At 38.7% G+C, this 5,377-nt stretch overlaps 1 non-coding gene across 1 annotated transcript; it reads right to left on the reverse strand.

The window, feature by feature from the left end:
• Positions 1–3,602: 3,602 nt before the first annotated feature.
• On the reverse strand, positions 3,603–3,709 carry LOC112713605 (small nucleolar RNA R71). The gene has a single exon (XR_003158575.1). It is a non-coding gene; the product is annotated as a small nucleolar RNA R71 (small nucleolar RNA).
• Between the last annotated feature and the right edge of the window lie 1,668 nt (positions 3,710–5,377).

Raw genomic sequence — 5,377 nt, forward strand, 5'->3', positions numbered from 1 at the left:
CAGTATTATGATTCCTAAACGAAGACTTGAACAAAGTTCAAACTGTCGAAAGCAGCGTCAGGCAAAGGAATCAAGCCGATCATGTCAAAAGACTACGAAGGTACCAAGACAAACGCAGACAAGTATGATATGAAAACAAAAGTTATAATAATACCTAGCTTCAGAGGCCACCAGGTTCAGCCCACAAAGCCTGGGAACTACTCTGTTTATCAAAATGAAGTTGCTAAACAAGCAACTAGAAGAGCATCAAAACATCATTCACAAAATAAAGTGTTTTAAAAACAAAGCCCACAAACTGGGCAATCTACAACAAGCAAGAAGGAAATTCAGCTAACATCCGAAGGCTTCTCAGCAGCTTCAACTCGGGGTGAGGGAGGTCGAGTCTGAAGAGGCATCGCATCCACCGTCCCATCATTCCGGTTCAAGATTTGGCAATCTGGTTCCCCCCTGGGCGATTGATCTCAGCAGTGGACGTCGGAAAAGTCGGCGTAGCAGAAGTCTTGGTAGCAGGCAGTGAAGGACGATCATCATCATCATCATCGGGATCATCAGGGACAATCTTACCATCCTTAACAATGTTATCCAGGCTAATAAGGGAAAGGTCGAGATCTGGTGGAAGAACTCGAAATTACTCCTTCAAATTCTCATAAGCAGTAGTAACACTGCCTACAAGATGACTCTGAAGTTTGGTATAATCGGCCCGGACAGATTCTAAGCTACCCTTGAGCTCCATCATCTCTCTATAAGTAGTAACATAGCTATCCTTATGTTTTAATGCCGTATCCTTGGCCAGTTGTGCAGCAGCCGCCAGACCAACAGCCCGAGCCTTTTCCCCCTTCAGCTCCTTTTCCAGCTCGGCCACTTTCGCCTCGAGCTCCTCCTTCAAACCCTTAATTCAGTCAAACTCCGATTTTGCCTCCTCCATAAAGGCCTTGGTAGCATGGATAGAAAGATCTTGAGCAGTCCGGTATAAAGCCGCTCCCATGTGTGCCAGCGTAATACCACTCCGAGTAATGTAGTCTAAATGACGAAGAATGGATACATCGTCAGTAGGCATGACACCATAGGAAGCAATCTGTTGATCTACAAACCCAACATCATCAAAGTCGGGAGCACCAAGATTAAAAGGCTCGACAGTCCGAGGTCTTTTTGGAGGAGTGATGCGTGAGCATCTTATCTATCTTTTCCTAGTGAATTTGCATCTAATTTGTTGAGTTTAATTAAGAATTAATTATATTTTAGCCACTATGGATGCTATTTTGAGTTTTGTGCAAATTTATTTATTTTAGGTAGCATTCGGAGGGATTTGATGAAGTTTCTGCAGAGAAAAAGAAGAAACCAAATAGATGACCAGCGAAAACCGACACAGACGCATGGCTCACACGACCGCGCGGAATGGAGAAATCGCAATGACGCGATCGTGTACCTGACGTGAACGCGTGGACTGGAATATACGCATATGACGCGAGCGTGTGGACGACGCGGACACGTCACATGCGCGATCTGCAAAAATACAAATGACGCTGGTTACGAATTTTGGGCTGTTTTGACCCACTTTTCAGCCCAGAAAACACAGATTAGAAGCTGCAGAATGGACAAAGCAAGTGGTCCCCAACCATCAACTGAAAATCTGTTAATTAATTCGAATTTAAATTCAAATCTTATCTTTTAGGAAAAGATATTATTTTTATTTTTTGATTTTAAACCTATTAGGATGAGTAATAAATAGAAACTCTGCACATTTAGACAACCATAAGATTGTTACCAGAACCCTTATTTTTCTTTTCTGAACCATGAGCAACTAATCTTCCATTGTTAAGGTTAGGAGCTCTGTCTATTTGTAATGGATTAATTCGTTTGATCTTTCTAATTTATTCCATGCTTTGATTTATATTTCAATAATTGTTTTCACTCTTTATTTTATGAATATGGGTGGAACGGAAGTATGACCCATGTTCTAATTGAGTTCTTGTAAAACTTGGAAAAGCTCTTTACTTGAACAACAGCTTGGAAACATATTATCCTAAATTTTAATTATTTGGATTTAATGGGATACGTGGCATATAATCCCCTTATTTTTGGGTACTTAGAATTTTTGTGGCATATAAACTGAAAATTGATTTTTATCCTCTAATTGGAATTAACTGACCAAGGAATTGGCAGTTAATGAATATTAGAGGAGACTAGGAAGGTCTAAGGAATTAGGGCCTAGTCACATATAGTTTGCCATGAAATTATATCTTGCATGATTAAATTAGTTAGTAATAAAAAAATTAATCCGGAAAAATAGATAACTCTAAAACCTTAACTATCTTCTCATTATATTATTCCCAACTTATTTATTTGTCTGTGTTTTAATGTTCTTTGAATACCAAAACACTTTTTTCTGCTTGCCTAACTAATCTTATCAAATACTATTGTTGCTTAATCCATCAATCCTCGTGGGATCGACCCTTACTCACGTAAGGTATTACTTGGTACGACCCGATGCACTTGCCGGTTAGTAAGTGTGGGTTATAAATTCCACACCAAGTTTTTGGCGCCGTTGCCGGGGATTGACTGTGTTTAACAACTATTAGTTGTTTGATTGTTTAGATTAGGTGTTTTAATTTTAATTTTAATTAAAAATTATTTTATTATTTTTCAAAAAAAAATTTTTAAAATCTCCTTGTCTTTCGTTAGCACCCGTACCCCCCATTTTAATTTTTTTTTCATTTAACGTTTGAATTTTGTTTTTAAAACCTGCGTCCATTTTTTTTATTTTTCTTTTTATTTTTATTTTCTTTTACTTTCATTCTGTTTCTTTCCGTTATTTTTTTTTAATATTTTATTAGTTTTATTTTATTTCTATTTTTAACCTTAAAAAATTAAAAATTAAAAAAAAATTTAAATAAATAGCACCAATATTTTTTTTCTGAATATTAAGTTCGGTGTTGACTATTTATTATTTTCCTTCCATTTATTTTATTCAATATTTTTTTCTCTTTACATAGGTTACCTCACTGGAAATTCTCTGCACTCTGACGTAGAGATTCCCATTCTTTCTTGTTTTCTGATTGTTTATGCGCAGGAACAAAGACAAAGAACATCTCTTAGACTTTGATCCTGAACCTGAAAGGACTTTCAGGCGGCATTTACAACAAGCAAGACTTTACAAAACTACAGAATCCACTATGGATCTCAATAATAATGCTAATGTCAATATGGCAAATCCGAATGGGGATGATCAACAAAGGAGAGTGCTTGGCTCTTATTCTACCCCTACTACGGATCTTTATGGAAAAAGCATTGTGATGCCTCCTATTGCTGCGAACAACTTTGAGTTGAAGCCTCAACTGGTCACCCTGGTGCAACAAAACTGTCAGTATCATGGCCTTCCCCACAAAGACCCAAATCAGTTTATTTCTAGTTTTCTACAAATTTGTGACACCGTGAAAACAAATGGAGTAAACCCAGAGGTGTACAAACTCATGCTCTTCTCGTTTGCTCTAAGGGATGGAGCAAAACTATGGCTAGATTCTCAACCAAAGGACAGTTTAGATACTTGGAATAAGGTGGTTACTGAGTTTCTCACAAAATTTTTCCCACCAAAGAAGCTGACTAAGCTTAGGATGGAGGTTCAGACTTTCAGACAGAAGGATGGTGAAACTCTGTATGAAGCTTGGGAGAGATACAAGCTACTGACTAGGCAATGCCCTCCAGACATGTTCTCCAAATGGACACAAATAGACATATTTTATGAAGGCTTAGGTGAAATGTCCAAAATGTGCTTAGATAATTCTGCAAAAGGTTCATTGCACAAGAAGAAGACACCGGAGGAGACTATTGAGCTGATTGAATTGGTTGCAAGCAACCAATATTTATACTCCTCTAACAAAAATCCTGTGAACTCTGAAACCCCTCAGAAGAGAGGCATGTTGGAAGTAGATGCTATTAATACTCTTCTTGCTCAGAACAAGCTGATGTCTCAGCAAATAAATCTACTTACTCAACAGATGGGTGGCATGCAAGTCTCAGCTATCAACCCCCAAAATCCACCACAGGAAGTCTCCTATGACAGGGCAGGTAACTTTATGCAAAATGATAATTATGATTATGCTCAACCCTCTTTTGAACAGGTGAATTACATGGGGAGTGGTCCTAGGAATCCCAACAATGATCCATATTCTAAGACATACAACCAGGGATGGAGGAATCACCCAAATTTTGGATGGAAGGATCAACCTCAGAGACCTCAAAACTTCAACAATAATTCTCAAGGCGGTTTCCAACAGAACAATGATCTGGAAGCAATATTGACAGGTTTTAGACAGGAAACCAGAGCATCCATCAAGAACCTGGAGATTCAAATGGGTCAAATAGCCACCAGAGTTAATGAAATTGATCAGAGGACCACTAATAGCCTTCCTAGTAACACAATTCTAAATCCAAACGTGGAATGTAAGGCTATCTCCTTGATAAGTGGACAAGTGGCAAGTACAGAAGCACAAGTTATGCAGGAAACCAGAGCCTCCTTTAGAAATTTAGAGGTGCTAGTGGGTCAACTGAGCAAGCAAATACTTGAGAGGTCTGCAAGTACATTTCAAGGTGATACAGTGATGAACCCAGGAGAAGATTGTAAGGCTATTCAATTAAGAAGTGGTAAAGTAGCTGGTTCTGGGACCAAGGTCAATAAAGAGCTAGTTGAAAAGGAAGTTCCAGAGGAGAAGAAGGAAGAAGTTGAGCACACCCCTCCAAAGTGTGCAAAAAACCTATTCCCAGACTCTCTTGACACTTATCCTACACTGCCAAAGGCTCCTGAGTACAAGTCTAAGATGCCATATCCTCAGAGACTTCAAAAGGATACCAAGGACAAGCAGTTCTCAAAGTTCTTGGAAATCTTCAAAAAGTTACAAATCAATATTCCTTTTGCTGAGGTTTTGGAGCAAATGCCTATCTATGCCAAATTCATGAGGGAGCTATTGACAAAGAAAAAGCGTTTAAAGGGAGATGAGACAGTAGTCATGACTAAAGAATGTAGTGCTGTCATTCAGAATAACTTGCCAAGGAAGATGCCAGATCCAGGGAGCTTTCAAATTCCATGCACCATTGGGAGCACAACCTTTGAGAAAGCCCTATGTGATCTGGGGGCAAGCATAAATCTAATGCCCCTATCTGTGATGAAGAAATTGCAAATACAAGAGGCACAACCCACAAAGATAGCATTGCAGATGGCAGATAAATCTATAAAGCCTGCATATGGATTAGTGGAGAATATCTTAGTCAAAGTGGCTAAGTTCTTCCTCCCAGCAGACTTTGTGATTCTTGATACAAGAGAAGATGAGAATGCCTCTATAATTCTAGGAAGACCATTTCTAGCCACTGAAAGAGCTCTGAT

This window comes from Arachis hypogaea, chromosome 9, assembly GCF_003086295.3.
Source record: "Arachis hypogaea cultivar Tifrunner chromosome 9, arahy.Tifrunner.gnm2.J5K5, whole genome shotgun sequence".
NCBI lineage: Eukaryota > Viridiplantae > Streptophyta > Magnoliopsida > Fabales > Fabaceae > Arachis > Arachis hypogaea.